Below are 18,676 nucleotides of genomic sequence, written 5' to 3'. Positions count from 1 at the left end.
GGGGTCAACGGCTGGAACTTCTTCAGCTTCAGGGGCCTCTATGGAAGCAGGCTTATGAACTATTAACTGACGCTCTTGGTTTTCGGAGGCAGGACGAGCAAAAGCAATGGGCTCGACAACAAGGGGCTCTTTGGGAGCAGCCCGCTCTCTTCTTGGTCTTCCTCTTCCTGGTGGGTGGTGCATCATCAGTGGTGTTCTTGAGTTTGTGATTTCTGGCTTTGGCTTTAGCTGCCCTGGTTTTCTTCTGTTCTGAAGCCACTATGGGGACCTTAGGCTTCGAGCCTGTCATACTGGCGGGGAAGACAATGTGAGGTTCTTCCTGCCTTGGTGCTTTAGTTGGGGCCACAGTAGGCTTCTTCTTCTTGGCATCCAGCTTGGGGTCGATGCCAGGACGCCCAAGTGCCTTGCGCTTCTCAGTTTCATTGTAAGCTTGATCACACTTGGCAGCAAGATTCTTCATGCACTCTCTTGAACTTTTGGCTTCTTCGCGCTTCTTGCGAAACGCCTCCTTGAGGTCATGCAACATCACCTTGAAGTTTTGAACATCATCCACGCTGAGCTTGGCCACATGCTTCTTGAACTGCTCTTTCTCATAGTCAATCTTGTTCTTCAATTCAACAATCCACTGAGCGAGAGCCAGCTCAGGAGCAATTGCACCTTGGAAAGAGATGCTGATGCCAATTGGGAGTTGAAGATCATCAAAGCTGAGATTGGGGTTGTCAAACCACTCATCAATGAAATTGTCCAGAATGTTCACATCGAAGAGGGGCAGGTCATTGAAGATCTCCGCCTCTTGCTTGCTCTTAATTAGCTGCTCAAGGGCATCATCACCGCACTCATCATCTGTTGACAGATCAATGGCTTCAGTCTCGTTCCTCGGAACGGCAGCAGGTGTCAGGGCTTGACCAGAACTTTGAACATTTTTCTTCTGAGTCTTCTCTTTCTTCTTGGAGATGTGAGAGAGATCTTTAGAAGTGTTACTTGGAGCAGGAGGGGCAGTTGCCAATGGCTTCACTCGAGAAGCTTTTGGTGCAGCAGTCGGTTTTGAAGCCTTGGATTTCTTTTGCTTCTGCGGCTTAGGAGGAGGAGCTGGTGCATCATCACTGTCAGCATCATCACCAGAATGATCCACATTTGCTCCTTGAATGGCAATGTGAGTGATGAGGCCATCAAGGTTGTAGAAGGGGCCGATCCTGTTTTCATTGGCTTCACGGGTGCCATCTTCCCGAGGAGCAGACAGACCAGGGTTGAAGTCAAGTCTGAATGCCTTCTTGTTCTTCGTAGAAGAATCTTTCGCGAACTGGAAGTTGTGCTTGAATAGATTGTCTTCACGACACCACAACAGAGAAGAAGGGTCAGCGTTCTCTGGCTGTGGTCCGCGAACCATGCACGGGTAGAAGCCTTGCTCAATAGCTTTAGTCCTGGACCTGGGAGGAAGATTTTTGTACAATATATCTCCGCAGGGTCGCTTGATGGCATTCTTCTCGGCATACTCTTCAGTGACAAATCGGTACTTGAACCATTCCTCAGCCCAATATCTTCGAATCCATTGGATTCGATTCTTGCGCTCACCATAAGTCTCCTCTGGGTCTGTCTTGTATAGTTCGTGCAAATCTAGTGGCAAATCCTTGGAAGTATTCCCACGGTGTTGTCTGCCACCCTTTCTTGCTGACTTCTCGGTGGCCATGAAGCTTAACCTGAAAGGCTTCAGTACTTGCAAAGGCTTCCGACAGCTGGTCAGACAAGAACTGGCTTCAGGAGAATTTATGTGACTCCGTAAGAATTCTGAAAATGAATGCAGACTATGAGAACCAAGGGATTCTCCCACGGATATGTACCTGTGACAGCATTAGAGGTGCGAGGGAAGGGGAAGAGGTCATATGCATTCTCAGAAGATTTTGAAGATAAATCAGTTTGAAGACATTGACCTCATAATGCGGAGACATTCACTTATTTGATGAGAGTTGGTTCCAGATTTGTACGAATCCAAGAATAAGTACAAGTGAGGAATCTAACTTGTAGAGAAGCATAAGGGAATAGACTAGGCATAGTATGAGATGCAGAAAGAGATAGATTCAACTTTGGAGATCTAGAAACTGCTTTTGGTAAAGAAGGATGAATCTACCAGATCGAAAAGACGGTAAAAAGTGAGTTTTAATTACCACACGAAGAACTGCTAGACGGAGCGAAGTTGGAGGCTGAGCAGTTCGATCTTCCATGCCCTAACTTCGCGACGGAAGACACCTACGACGACGGTGGACAGGACGAGGTCCGCGGCCAGCGTGAGGACAGCGTCGGAGAAGTCGCGGCAGCTAAGCGCTTCGTCATGGGCGTCGTCGAGAGCTAGCGGTGGCGCTAGGGTTTGCGAGAGGTGGGAAGGTGGAAGAAGAATTTTTTGACCGAGATGTGATGGGTATTTATAAGGAAAGGGACGGCACAACGCAATTACGCAGGTGCCCCTGGCAGTTCACATCTGAAGGGCACATTGCAAGCATGCAACACCTTGTAAGTTGTTCCGTGTTCCCACGCACGCCTGGATTGTCGGGGTGGTCGTTCCGAATTCTCTGGCTTTCAGGCAATAAGTGAAGGAAATATGCCCTAGAGGCAATAATAAAGTTATTATTTATTTCCTCATATCATGATAAATGTTTATTATTCATGCTAGAATTGTATTACCCGGAAACATGATACATGTGTGAATACATAGAAAAACATAATGTCACTAGTGTGCCTCTACTTGACTAGCTCATTAATCAAAGATGGTTATGTTTCCTAACCATAGACATGTGTTGTCATTTGATTCACGGGGTTACATCATTAGGAGAATGATGTGATTGACTTGACCCATTCCGTTAGCCTAGCACTTGATCGTTTAGTATGTTGCTATTGCTTTCTTCATGACTTATACAAAGTTCCTATAACTATGAGATTATGCAACTCCCGTTTATCGGAGGAACACTTTCTGTGCTACCAAACGTCACAACATAACTGGGTGATTACAAAGGAGCTCTACAGGTGTCTCCAAAGGTACATGTTGAGTTGGCGTATTTCAAGATTAGGATTTGTCACTCCGATTGTCGGAGAGGTATCTCTGGGCCCACTCGGTAATGCACATCACTATAAGCCTTGCAAGCAATGTGGCCAATGAGTTGGTTACGGAATGATGCATTACGTAACGAGTAAAGAGACTTGCCGGTAACGAGATTAAACTAGGTATTGGATACCGACGATCGAATCTCGGGCAAGTAACATACCGATGACAAAGGGAACAACGTATGTTGTTATGCGGTTTGACCGATAAAGATCTTCGTAGAATATGAAGGAGCCAATATGAGCATCTAGGTTCCGCTATTGGTTATTGACTGGAAACAGTTCTAGGTCATGTCTACATAGTTCTCGAACCCGTAGGGTCCGCACGCTTAACGTTACGCTGACAGTTTTATTATGAGTTTATAAGTTTTGATGTACCAAAGGTTGTTTGGAGTCCCGAATGTGATCACGGACATGACGAGGAGTCTCGAAATGGTCGAGACATAAAGATTGATATATTGGACGACTATATTCGGACACCGGAAGTGTTCCGGGTGATTTCGGAGAAAACCGGAGTGCCGAAGGGGTTACCGGAACCCCCCGGGGAAGTATTGGGCCTTAGTGGGCCTGAGGGGAGAAAGAGGGCAGCAGCCCAGGAGGTGGCGCCCCCTCATGGGGAGTCCGAATTGGACTAGGGGAGGGGGGCGCGGCCCCTCTTTCCCTCTCCCTCTCTCTCTTTCCTTCCCCCTTCCTCCTTCCTAGTGGGACTAGGAAAGGGGAGTCCTACTCCCACTAGGAGGAGGACTCCCCCCTCCTTGGCGCGCCCCCTAGGGCTGGCAGGCCTCCCCCTTGCTCCTTTATATCGGGGGCAGGGGGGCACCCCATGACACACAAGTTGATCATCGTGATCGTTCCTTAGCCGTGTGCGGTGCCCCCCTCCACCATATTCCACCTCGCTCATATCGTTGCAGTGCTTAGGCGAAGCCCTGCGTCCGTAGAACATCATCATCGTCACCACGCCATCGTGCTGACGGAACTTATCCCCGACACCCTGCTGGATCGGAGTCCCGGGATCGTCATCGAGCTGAACGTGTGCTGAACTCGAAGGTGCCATACGTTCGGTGCTTAGATCGGTCGGATCGTGAAGACGTACAACTACATCAACCGCGTTGTCATAACGCTTCCACTTACGGTCTACGAGGGTACGTGGACAACACTCTCCCTTCTCGTTGCTATGCATCACCATGATCTTGCGTGTGCGTAGGAATTTTTTTGAATTACTACGTTCCCCAACAGTGGCATCCGAGCCAGGTTTTATGCGTAGATGTCATATGCACGAGTAGAACACAAGTGAGTTGTGGGCGATACAAGTCATACTGCTTACTAGCATGTCATACTTTGGTTCAGCGGTATTGTGAGATGAAGCGGCCCGGACCAACATTACGTGTACGCTTACGCGAGACTGGTTTCACCGTTACGAGCACTCGTGCTTAAAGGTGACTGGCGGGTGTTTGTCTCTCTCACTTTAGTTGAACCGAGTGTGGCTACGCCCGGTCCTTGCGAAGGTTAAAACAACACTAACTTGACGAACTATCATTGTGGTTTTGATGCGTAGGTAAGAACGGTTCTTGCTCAGCCCGTAGCAGCCACGTAAAATTTGCAACAACAAAGTAGAGGACGTCTAACTTGTTTTTGTAGCCACGTGTGATGTGATATGGTCAAGACGTGATGCTATATTTTATTGTATGAGATGATCATGTTTTGTAACCGAAGTTATCGGCAACTGGCAGGAGCCATATGGTTGTCGCTTTATTGTATGAAATGCAAACGCCCTGTAATTGCTTTACTTTATCACTAAGCGGTAGCGATAGTCGTAGAAGCAATAGATGGTGTAACGACAACGATGCTACGATGGAGATCAAGGTGTCGCGCCGGTGACAATGGTGATCACGACGGTGCTTCGGAGATGGGGATCACAAGCACAAGATGATGATGGCCATATCATATCACTTATATTGATTGCATGTGATGTTTATCCTTTATGCATCTTATCTTGCTTTGATTGACAGTAGCATTTTAAGATGATCTCTCACTAAATTATCAAGAAGTGTTCTCCCTGAGTATGCACCGTTGCGAAAGTTCTTCGTGCTGAGACACCACGTGATGATCGGGTGTGATAGGCTCTACGTTCAAATACAACGGGTGCAAAACAGTTGCACACGCGGAATACTCAGGTTAACTTGACGAGCCTAGCATATACACATATGGCCTCGGAACACGGAGACCGAAAGGTCGAACGTGAATCATATAGTAGATATGATCAACATAGAGATGTTCACCATTGAAAATACTCCATCTCACATGATGATCGGACATGGTTTAGTTGATTTGGATCACGTGATCACTTAGCTGACTAGAGAGATGTCTATCTAAGTGGGAGTTCTTAAGTAATATGATTAATTGAACTTAAATTTATCATGAACTTAGTACCTGATAGTATTTTGCTTGTCTATGTTTGTTGTAGATAGATGGATCGTGCTGTTGTTCCGTTGAATTTTAATGTGTTCCTTGAGAAAGCTAAGTTGAAAGATGATGGTAGCAATTACACGGACTGGGTCCGTAACCTGAGGATTATCCTCATTGCTGCACAGAAGAATTATGTCCTGGAAGCACCACTGGGTGTCAGGCCTGCTGCAGATGCAACTGACGACGTTAAGAACGTCTGGCAGAGCAAAGCTGATGACTACTCGATAGTTCAGTGTGCCATGCTTTACGGCTTGGAACCGGGTCTTCAACGATGTTTTGAACGTCATGGAGCATATGAGATGTTCCAGGAGTTGAAGTTAATATTTCAAGCGAATGCCCGGATTGAGAGATATGAAGTCTCCAATAAGTTCTATAGCTGTAAGATGGAGGAGAATAGTTCTGTTAGTGAACACATACTCAAAATGTCTGGGTATAATAATCACTTGATTCAACTGGGAGTTAATCTTCCTGATGATAGTGTCATTGACAGAATTCTTCAATCACTGCCACCAAGCTACAAGAGCTTCGTGATGAACTATAATATGCAAGGGATGGACAAGACTATTCCCGAGCTCTTCACAATGCTGAAGGCTGCGAAGGTAGAAATCAAGAAGGAGCATCAAGTGTTGATGGTCAATAAGACCACCAGTTTCAAGAAAAAAGGCAAAGGGAAGAAGAAGGGGAACTTCAAGAAGAACAGAAAACAAGTTGCTGCTCAAGAGAAGAAACCCAAGTCTGGACCTAAGCCTGAGACTGAGTGCTTCTACTGCAAGCAGACTGGACACTGGAAGCGGAACTGCCCCAAGTATTTGGCGGATAAGAAGGATGGCAAAGTGAACAAAGGTATATGTGATATACATGTTATTGATGTGTACCTTACTAATGCTCGCAGTAGTACCTGGGTATTTGATACTGGTTCTGTTGCTAATATTTGCAACTCGAAACAGGGACTACGGATTAAGCGAAGATTGGCGAAGGACGAGGTGACGATGCGCGTGGGAAATGGTTCCAAAGTCGGTGTGATCGCGGTCGGCACGCTACCTCTACATCTACCATCGGGATTAGTTTTAGACATAAATAATTGTTATTTGGTGCCAGGGTTGAGCATGAACATTATATCTGGATCTTGTTTGATGCGAGACGGTTATTCATTTAAATCAGAGAATAATGGTTGTTCTATTTATATGAGTAATATCTTTTATGGTCATGCACCCTTGAAGAGTGGTCTATTTTTATTGAATCTCGATAGTAGTGATACACATATTCATAATGTTGAAGCCAAAAGATGCAGAGTTGATAATGATAGTGCAACTTATTTGTGGCACTGCCATTTAGGTCATATCGGTGTAAAGCGCATGAAGAAACTCCATACTAATGGACTTTTGGAATCACTTGATTATGAATCACTTGGTACTTGTGAACCGTGCCTCATGGGCAAGATGACTAAAATGCCGTTCTCCGGAACTATGGAGCGAGCAACTGATTTATTGGAAATCATACATACTGATGTATGTGGTCCAATGAATATTGAGGCTCGCGGCGGGTATCGTTATTTTCTCACCTTCACAGATGATTTGAGCAGATATGGGTATATCTACTTGATGAAACACAAGTATGAAACATTTGAAAAAGTTCAAAGAATTTCAGAGTGAAGTGGAAAATCATCGTAACAAGAAAATAAAATTTCTACGATCTGATCGTGGAGGAGAATATTTGAGTTACGAGTTTGGTTTACATTTGAAACAATGCGGAATAGTTTCGCAACTCATGCCACCCGGAACACCACAACAAAATGGTGTGTCCGAACGTTGTAATCGTACTTTACTAGATATGGTGCGATCTATGATGTCTCTTACTGATTTACCGCTATTGTTTTGGGGTTATGCTTTAGAGACAGCTGCATTCACGTTAAATAGGGCACCATCAAAATCTCTTGAGATGACGCCTTATGAACTGTGGTTTGGCAAGAAACCAAAGTTGTCGTTTCTTAAAGTTTGGGGCTGCGATGCTTATGTGAAGAAACTTCAACCAGATAAGCTCGAACCCAAGTCGGAGAAATGTGTCTTCATAGGATACCCAAAAGAGACTATTGGGTACACCTTCTATCATAGATCTGAGGGCAAAATTTTCGTTGCTAAATTCGGATCCTTTCTAGAGAAGGAGTTTCTCTCGAAATAAGTGAGTGGGAGGAAAGTAGAACTTGATAGGGTAACTATACCTGCTCCCTTATTGGATAGTAGTTCATCACAAGAACCAGTTCCTGTGACAACTACACCAATTAGTGAGGAAGCTAATGATATTGATCATAAAACTTCAGATCAAGTTTCTACTGAACCTCGTAGGTCTACCAGAGTAAGATCCGCACCAGAGTGGTACGGTAATCCTATTATGGAAGTCATATTACTTGACCATGACGAACCTACGAACTATGAGGAAGCGATGATGAGCCCAGATTCTGCAAAATGGCTTGAAGCTATGAAATCTGAGATGGGATCCATGTATGAGAACAAAGTATGGACTTTGGTTGACTTGCCCGATGATCGGCAAGCCATTGAGAATAAATGGATCTTCAAGAAGAAGACTGCGCAGATGGTAATGTAATTGTCTACAAAGCTCAACTTGTTGCAAAAGGTTTTTGACAAGTTCAAGGAGTTGACTACGATGAGACTTTCTCACCCGTAGCGATGCTTAAGTCTGTCCGAATCATGTTAGCAATTGCCGCATTTTATGATTATGAAATTTGGCAAATGGATGTCAAAACTGCATTCCTGAATGGATTTCTGGAAGAAGAGTTGTATATGATGCAACCAGAAGGTTTTGTCGATCCAAAAGGTGCTAACAAAGTGTGCAAACTCCAGCGATCCATTCATGGACTGGTGCAAGCATCTCGGAGTTGGAATAAACGCTTTGATAGTGTGATCAAAGCATATGGTTTTATACAGACTTTTGGAGAAGCCTGTATTTACAAGAAAGTGAGTGGGAGCTCTGTAGAATTTCTGATATTATATGTAGATGACATATTGTTAATTGGAAATGATATAGAATTTCTGGATAGCATAAAGGGATACTTGAATAAAAGTTTTTCAATGAAAGACCTCAGTGAAGCTGCTTACATATTGGGCATCAAGATCCATAGAGATAGATCAAGACGCTTAATTGGACTTTCACAAAGCACATACCTTGATAAAGTTTTGAAAAAGTTCAAACTGGATCAGGCAAAGAAAGGGTTCTTGCCTGTATTACAAGGTGTGAAGTTGAGTCAGACTCAATGCCCTACCACAGCAGAAGATAGAGAGAAAATGAAAGATGTTCCCTATGCTTCAGCCATAGGCTCTATCATGTATGCAATGCTGTGTACCAGACCTGACGTATGCTTAACAATAAGCTTGGCAGGAAGGTACCAAAGTAATCCAGGAGTGGATCACTGTACAGCGGTCAAGAACATCCTGAAATACCTGAAAAGGACTAAGGATATGTTTCTCGTTTATGGAGGTGACAAAGAGCTAGTCGTAAATGGTTACGTCGATGCAAGCTTTGACACTGATCCGGACGATTCTAAATCGCAAACCGGATACGTGTTTTTATTAAATGGTGGAGCTGTAAGTTGGTGTAGTTCTAAACAAAGCGTCATGGCGGGATCTACATGCGAAGCGGAGTACATAGCTGCTTCGGAAGCAGCAAATGAAGGAGTCTAGATGAAGGAGTTCATTTCCGATCTAGGTGTCATACCTAGTGCATCGGGACCAATGAAGATCTTCTGTGACAATACTGGTGCAATTGCCTTGGCAAAGGAATCTAGATTTCACAAGAGGACCAAGCACATCAAGAGACGCTTCAATTCCATCCGGGACCAAGTCCAGGTGGGAGACATGGAGATTTGCAAGATACATACGGATCTGAATGTTGCAGACCCATTGACTAAGCCTCTTCCATGAGCAAAACATGATCAGCACCAAGACTCCATGGGTGTTAGAATCATTACTGTGTAATCTAGATTATTGACTCTAGTGCAAGTGGGAGACTGAAGGAAACATGCCCTAGAGGCAATAATAAAGTTATTATTTATTTCCTCATATCATGATAAATGTTTATTATTCATGCTAGAATTGTATTACCCGGAAACATGATACATGTGTGAATACATAGACAAACATAATGTCACTAGTGTGCCTCTACTTGACTAGCTCATTAATCAAAGATGGTTATGTTTCCTAACCGTGTTGTCATTTGATTAACGGGGTTACATCATTAGGAGAATGATGTGATTGACTTGACCCATTCCGTTAGCCTAGAACTTAATCGTTTAGTATGTTGCTATTGCTTTCTTCATGACTTATACAAAGTTCCTATAACTATGAGATTATGCAACTCCCGTTTACCGGAGGAACACTTTGTGTGCTACCAAACGTCACAACGTAACTGGGTGATTATAAAGGAGCTCTATAGGTGTCTCCAAAGGTACATGGTGAGTTGGCGTATTTCGAGATTAGGATTTGTCACTCCGATTGTCGGAGAGGTATCTCTGGGCCCTCTCGGTAATGCACATCACTATAAGCCTTGCAAGCAATGTGGCCAATGAGTTGGTTACGGAATGATGCATTACGTAACGAGTAAAGAGACTTGCCGGTAACGAGATTGAACTAGGTATTGGATACCGACGATCGAATCTCGGGCAAGTAACATACCGATGACAAAGGGAACAACGTATGTTGTTATGCGGTTTGACCGATAAAGATCTTCATAGAATATGTAGGAGCCAATATGAGCATCCATGTTCCGCTATTGGTTATTGACCAGAAATAGTTCTAGGTCATGTCTACATAGTTCTCGAACCCGTAGGGTCTGCACGCTTAACGTTACGATGATAGTTTTATTATGAGTTTATAAGTTTTGATGTACTGAAGGTTGTTCGAAGTCCCGGATGTGATCACGGACATGACGAGGAGTCTTGAAATGGTCGAGACATAAAGATTGATATATTGGACGACTATATTCGAACACCAGAAGTGTTCCGGGTGATTTCGGAGAAAACCGGAGTGCCGGAGGGATTACCGGAAACCCCTGGGGAAGTATTGGGCCTTAGTGGGCCTGAGGGGAGAGAGAGGGCAGCAGCCCAGGAGGTGGCGCCCCCCCCATGGGGAGTCTGAATTGGACTAAGGGAGGGGGCGCGGCCCCTCTTTCCCTCTCCCTCTCCCTCTCTTTCCTTCCCCCTTCCTCCTTCCTAGTGGGACTAGGAAAGGGGAGTCCTACTCCCACTAGGAGGAGGACTCCCCCTTCCTTGGCGCGCCCCCTAGGGCCGGCCGGCCTCCCCCCTTGCTCCTTTATATACGGGGGCAGGGGGCACCCCATGACACACAAGTTGATCATCGTGATCATTCCTTAGCCGTGTGCGGTGCCCCCCTCCACCATATTCCACCTCGGTCATATCATTGTTGTGCTTAGGCGAAGCCCTGCGTTGGTAGAACATCATCATCGTCACCACGCCGTCGTGCTGACGGAACTCATCCCCGACACGCTGCTGGATCGGAGTCCGGGGATCGTCATCGAGCTGAACGTGTGCTGAACTCGGAGGTGCCGTACGTTCGATGCTTAGATCGGTCGGATCGTGAAGACGTACGACTACATCAACCGCGTTGTCATAATACTTCCGCTTACGGTCTACGAGGGTCCGTGGACAACACTCTCCCCTCTCATTGCTATGCATCACCATGATCTTGCGTGTGCGTAGGAATTTTTTTGAAATTACTACGTTCCCCAACAATAAGGATATAGCATTAAAAACAGATATAAATGTTTGTCAGATTGACTTCAGCTGACAAGGTCTCAGTGAAGACAATCGACAGTTTTCAATAGAATGCATATGATTTGGATAGATAGAGTTGAGTAGAAGCATAGATAGGTTAGGGTCCGATCACATTCACTTAGATCAAAAGATTCAGCACAAAGTCATAGCTATAAGTGAATGCTGTAGAGGATAGAACATAAATATGTATATAACTAGTGTCAGACCAGATCAACAAGATGAAGATAAACTTGAATATAAGTCAAGGATGAAGATAAATCAAATACGAAGACTTTGCAAATATAACGCCAAGGGGAAACACTTCAACCAAAAGTTTGGTGGTGGCGTTACCCACCGTATAGGAAGTATTAGACCCAGACACGGCGCACAATTATCATGGCGCTCCGAAGTCAAATTCCGCATTAATGTATTCACACTTAGAGTGTATGTCTTCATTAATTGAAGACATACATTACTTTGTGTGTTGCACATCTAAGTCATCAAAATGCATAAGTGTTAGGATGTGTGCCTGATCACAGGACATTTGAGGATTCCAAGATATTTAGCTCACACCGTAACTTGCAAAACCTTTTCTCATCCAAGGGCTTTGTGAAGATATCGGCCAATTGCTCTTCAGTCTTGACGTGAATGATATCAATATCTTCCTTCATAACATGATCTCTGAGAAAGTGATGACGAATTTCAATGTGCTTTGTCTTCGAGTGCTGAACTGGGTTGTTGGCGATCTTGATGGCACTCTCATTATCGCAGTAGAGTGGCACATTCTTCAAGTGGATACCATAGTCCTTGAGAGTTTGCTTTATCCAGAGAAGCTGAGCACAGCAAGATCTAGCAGCAATGTATTCCGATTCAGCAGTGGAGAGAGATACACAGTTCTGCTTGAAGACCAACAGACAAGAGATCGTCCCAGAAAGTGACATGTGCTTGATGTGTACTTGCGATCAACCTTGTCACCAGCATAATCAGCATCTGAGAATCCAACTAGATCAAACTCTGAGCCCTTTGGATACCATAATCCTAGTGTTGGGGTGTAAGCCAAATATCGAAGAATTCGCTTCACTGCTAAGTGATGCGATTCCTTTGGTGTCGCTTGGAATCGAGAACACATGCAAACACTAAGCATTATATCTGGCCTAGATGCACATAAATAAAGCAAAGAACCAATCATGGAGCGGTATACCTTTTGATCGAACTCTTTACCATTGGCGTCGGGACCCAGATGACTTTTGGTTGGCATTGGCGTCGTGTATCCTTTGCAGTTTTTCATTCCAAACTTCTTCAGACAATCTTTGAGGTATTTTTCTTGAGATATGAAGATGCCATTGCGTTTCTGACGAATTTGGAGACCCAGAAAGAACTTCAGCTCGCCCATCATGGACATCTGATACTACTCTTACATCATGTGACCAAACTCATCACTTTATTTCTTGTTGGTGCAGCCAAAGATAATGTCATCCACATAGATTTGGCACACAAATAGTTCACCATCGTATGTCTTCGTGAAGAGTGTAGGATCTAGTGAACCAGGTTTGAAGCCTTTGCTCTTCAGGAAGTCTTTGAGCGTGTCATACCAGGCACGAGGGGCTTGTTTGAGGCCATACAGTGCCTTGTTGAGCTTGTACACCATATCAGGATGTTTTGGATCTTCAAAGCCAGGAGGTTGTGCGACATATACTTCTTCTTCTATCTTTCCATTGAGAAAAGCACTCTTCACATCCATTTGATACAGAAGGATGTTGTGATGATTTGCATAGGCTAGCAGTCTGCGAATGGCTTCAAGCCTTGCCACCGGAGCAAATGTTTCATCGAAGTCAATTCCTTCCACTTGAGTGTAACCTTGTGCAACAAGATGAGCCTTGTTTCTGATGACTTGTCCATGCTCATCTTGCTTGTTGCGATATATCCATTTGGTGCCAATTATATTGTGCTTCCGAGGATCAGGACGCTTGACCAATTCCCACACATTATTCAGCTCGAACTGTTGAAGCTCTTCTTGCATAGCTTGAATCCATTCAGGTTCCATGATGGCTTCATCGACTTTCTTGGGTTCTGAGATTGAGACGAATGCAAAATGCCCATAGAAATTGGTTAGCTGTGTTGCTCTTTGAGTAGCTCTTGAACGAGTGAGTGGATTGTCGGAAGGGGGGTAGGTATGGAGAGGAAAGATCTCATCTATGGTGAAGGTGTACACACGAGTTTTACGAGTTCAGGCCCTTCTCGGAGTAAGTAACAGCCCTACGTCTCGGTGCCCGGAGGCGGTCGATTGGATTATGCGTGTGATATTACAGGGGGTGCAAACCCTTGTCCCAGAGGAGGGGGTGGCTTATATAGAGTGCGCCAGGACCCCAGCCAACCTCCATTACAAGGGGCTTAATGTACATAAAGTAAGGGCATTACTGGTAACGGCAGTCTTAAATACTCTTAATGCTCATGAAGACTAAGGAAGGAATGAATGCCCAGCCGTTGTGTGTTCTTCCGACTCCTGGTCTTCGATATAGTCGAGTGACCCCCCATATGGTCGAGTGACGGTGGGGGATGACGATCGAGTGATTAGGTCGTCGAGTGGATCCTTGGTCTTTTCATCTTCTGGGGTAGTGACCTTGGGTAGGATGTGTAGGTCAGGCCTATGACCCAACCCTAGGTTTGTATCCTCATCAGTAGCCCCCGAATGGATTAAGGTGCGAGTGCAAAGTAGGCTGAAATTGAACCTGTTCCGAGCTTCGGGACCTCGCGAGTGCTTTCTGCAAGTCTGAGCGCCTGCGTCGGTATTTCGGTGTCGACTCAGTTGCCTTGATCCATTCAGTGGACTATCGAGTGAACTGGTGATCTCATGTGCCGAGTGCTGTGTTGGAGCGCGGGATCTTGGGTGCGATTGTCTGCAGTGTATCCCGGATTTCGCAGGATATGAAATTTCGGGGAAGCGCGCCGGACAGGGAGTGCCGAAGCGGGCGGAGCGGATAAACAGTGATTCCTCGATTCTCGCACCGTCTTTTTCGCCACGTACGCTGTGTGTGCCTGTTGCGGGATTTGACGGGATCGCCTGGTCCCATGCGTCAGTCACTCAAAAACACTACCTTATAAGGTGACCGGACCGAGGCATCCGCACTGTGCACATCTTCTCTTCCTTCTTCTCTCTCCGCTTCCCCACCGCGCCCTACTCTTCCGCTCGGATGCCGCTGCCTCGTCGCCATGGTGAAGGACAAGACGGCGGCGCTGGAACGCGCAAAGAAGGCGAATGAGGTGGCAAAGGGCAAGAAGCAGCAACGCGGGTCGTCGTCGCGTGCGGGGCTGCCGCCAGGCTGGATCCAGGGTGATTGGATCCGCTCTTCAATTCGGCAGGCGGATCTGAACGAGCTAGCGGAGTCGGGGCTAATCGCCAAGGGAGCGGCGAGGCTGCCGGAGGGGGAGATGAGTCCCCAGCCTCGACCGGGTGAGTGCGTTCTGCTCGCCACCCACGTCGATCGCGGTTTTTCACTTCCCCCGCATCCTTTCTTCCGGGGGTTCCTGAACTTTTTGGTGCTCAACTCCACCATTTCTCCCCCAACACCATCACGTATTTAGCTGCTTTTGTGTCGATGTGCGAGAACTTCTTGGGGTGTCGACCGCACTGGGCCTTTTCAAACACATCTTCGCCATTCGTTCCCAGTCGGTAAAAAAGGCGAAGTCGAGTGACTCGAAAACCCATGTCATCCAAATGTATGGGGGTTTAGGTATCCAAAAGAGGAATATGAGTGCCTTTCCTGCCATGACTCTTCCTGACTCCGTTAGAGGCTGGCAGTCGACCTGGTTCTATTGCCAGGATGTCGTGGCTCCAGGTCAGTCGACCGGTCTTCCCCACTTCTTGTTTGACCGTGTTCAGACCCCTGCTCCGCTGAAAGTGACTGCTGACAAGACCATGGAGACAAGGATGTTGGTGGATAGGGTGGTCCAGCTCATCAATGATGTTGTTACCGGCATGGACTTGCTGGAAGTGTTCCTCAGTCGATGCATCCAACCTCTCCAAGCTCGCGATCATCCAATGTGGTTGTATTCTGGACCGGATGACACTGCTCGGGTCCACCCAGAAGAAGTGTCGTCTGACATAGTAGCTTTGTGGCTGAGGAGCATCACAGGCAACCAGGACAATCCCAGAGGATCTAGGCGAGTTGTTCCCTTCAGCAGCGTAAACCCACCCAACAAGGTATGCTTTTTGTTCTGACTGCTTCCCATTCATGCTCCGACTGCACTTGATGTTGACCGACTCTCGTTCGACCAATTTGTTCTGAAGGTGTTCACTGAGATGCACTCGATGCCCAATGGTGAACAAGCTTTGGAGCAGGCCCAGGAGGGGGAGGACAGCGCGGAAGAGAGTGGCGAGTGGGATTCTCAGGGAGACGATGAGGAGGAGGAGAGCGAGGAGTCGGACGAGGAGGAGGAAGTCGACTCGCCGCCGCGCTCCGAATGTCGATCCAAACAGCAGCATGATCCGGCTGGCGGGCGCGGGAAAAGCATGGGTCCGAGTGCCAATACTCAGAAGCACACTCGGACGTCGACTCCGGAGCCGACGGAGAAGGTGGCCAAGCAGCCTAAAGTTGCTCCTCCCAAGGCCTGGAAGACATTGCCGCGAATCAAGATGGATGTCCCCGTTGCCTCAGGGTAGGTATCTTGTTTGTGTTTCCGTAAGTCAACTGAAGATTTTCTTGATCTGACCGACCAATTCTTGTGTCCTTCCATCCCCACCTCTACTGCCACTGACATGGACATTGACAAGGCACCAAGAGACGAAGAGGCCACCTCACGAGCTGGTAAGTTCGTTCGACCAAGTTCTGTTTAGTTGAGTGGATGGTCAATTGGCTGAAAATTTGATACTTCTCTTCTTATGTAGCTCCGCAAGATATCGTTGTGCTTCCTGATGACGAACAAGAAGAAGTGCCTCTACAGGAGAGGAGGAAGAAGAGTGGAGGCTCAAGCAGGAGGAAGCTTGAAGTCCAGGTCCCTCAATCGACACCGGCGCCTGAGGCGATAGTCCGGACCAACGTCACATTCGCTAACCCGTTAACGACTGATTGTCCGTTGGGGTCGACTGCACAGACACCTGCTGCACCGGTGCAACTCCACTCATCCGACCCGGCAACTACTTCGACCCCTCTGGAGCCATCCCTCTTTGCTACATATCAAACTCCAGACGACTCGCCGGGTGCAGCTAGGGAAGCTCTTCGCCAGGCGAATCTTGTCATGGAGCAGGTGAAAGTGATGCATGAAGCCAGCCGGATAGCTTACAATGCCAGCATTGCCATTCAGACCAATGTTCAGGTCAGCAAAATTCCAACTAAACTTTTGAATGTCGCTTTATATCTGATCACCCAGTGGGTGTTCCTTCGTTTAGAACTCAGGAAATCTTCAATTCCGCACTTTTCGAATCAGTGGGGGCACGTCGAGTGCACCCACTGGGTGTAGTCCCCGAGACCATGGTCGGCTGTTGGCAGTCGACTGAGGTCTAATGATGTATCTCTCTCTCTCTTTTCTTTTTTTGAACTCATGCTGAGTATTGATCTGATCCAGTGGGGGCACGCTAAGTGCACCCACTGGGTGTACTCCTCGAGACTACTGCTGAATATTTGATTCGGCGGTAGTCTTAGAGTAATTCTTTTCCTTGTATCTGTCGACTGACATGTCTGTCTTTCTGGCTGCAGAGGTCTTGTGATCTTGGAGCTCGGCTCACCGAGTTAAAGAAGAAGCATATCAGCGTTGAACTTGACCTCGAACTTGCGAAGAAGAATCTGAAGACTGCCCAACAAGAAACGGCCATCATGGGAGGTGATCACTCGACCATTTTGGCTGTTTTGTAGCTTCACACTTCGCACTGGTTTTTCTTTTAGTCTCTTTGAACCGAGTGATTTCACACAAGCAGATGTGCGTAGTGAAAATCGTCAACTTCAGTCTCGTCTGAAGAGTGTTGTTTCTTTAGAGAGGATGAAGGAGGCTTTGGAGCAGAAGGATCTGGATCTGGCAGCCGCTCAGAAGGAAGCACGCGAGAAGACGAAGCTTGCGGACCAGAAGCTGGCTTCGGTCTGCAAGTTGGAGGAGGAGAACGCGAAGCTGAAGACTGCCATCTCGGACGCTAATCGAGAAGTCGAACAGCTAAAGAAGGACAAGGAGAATCTGACCAATGAAGTCGGCAGCCTCAAGACCAAGACAGACAAGCTAGAGTCCTATTTGGAGCAACTCGCCGCCAAACTTGTTTTGAAGCTTGAAGGTATGATCAGTCGAGTATGATTAACTTGTTGCTGACTAAACTTTGTTGTCATGCCGTTGACTCGCCACTTTTTCAATGGGACAGAACTGTGTCAGGACTTTGAGGCTGAAACTGGGCGGGTTGAGATGGGTCTCGACCCCATCAACTGTCCTGTGAAAGATGACACTGCAATGAATCTGCTTCGATTGGAGTCGTGCTTAGATGGTGCGGTTGCTTATCTCGCTCGACTGAAGGCGGCGATGGCTCAAGTGGATGCTGGACTCTGGCCTCGGACGGAGCTATCTCAAGACCTCGAGTCCCTGATGACTCGACTAAATCAGATTCCATGCCGAGTGCAAGAGTGGAAGAAATCTTCAGCCCGCTGCGGTGCCGATGTCGCCTTGTCTTTGATCCGAGTGCACTGCAAGGAGGCTAAAGAAGACAAGCTGGCAGCTCTCAAAGTGGCGGACACTAAGAAGCACTCCTTCCAGGACTTCATGGACACCTTTCTCGAGGCAGCCACTCGCATCGCCGACAGCATCGACCTCGACAGCTTCTGCGACCCAGCCAGTCCTTCTCCCGCCGAGTGACTGAAAAACATTATGCCTCACTTTTATTCGCCTCGGAATGCCGAGTGATTTTGTAACCGTTAAAACTCCTTCGGGCCTGATGCCCGAGCACTTTATTCTGCGGTTAAGAACCTTTGGGTTTATCATCTCATATATTGTGTTTGTCTTTGAATGGAATTCGTTTTCCTCTCGGACTGCCGTCTGCTTGTTTGATGCAGCTTTTGGAGGAGAATGGTCAGTCGACTGATCTGGCGATCCTTGAGCAACATTGATCAGCTCATCAGCAAGGCATTCAGAAATGGTCTTGACATTCCAGTCGACCGATTGGGTGATCCTTGAGTAGCATCGATCAGCTCATCAGCAAGGCACTCAACAATGGTCTTGACGTTCCAGTCGACCGATCGGGTGATCCTTGGGTAGCATTGATTAGCTCATCAGCAAGGCACTCAGCAATGGTCTTGACGTTCCTGTCAACCGATTGGGTGATCCTTGAGTAGCATTGATCAGCTCATCAGCAAGGCACTCAGCAATGGT

This window comes from Triticum dicoccoides, chromosome 2B (assembly GCF_002162155.2).
Source record: "Triticum dicoccoides isolate Atlit2015 ecotype Zavitan chromosome 2B, WEW_v2.0, whole genome shotgun sequence".
In the NCBI taxonomy this organism is placed as follows: Eukaryota; Viridiplantae; Streptophyta; class Magnoliopsida; order Poales; family Poaceae; genus Triticum; species Triticum dicoccoides.
This window is presented reverse-complemented; position numbering follows the sequence as displayed.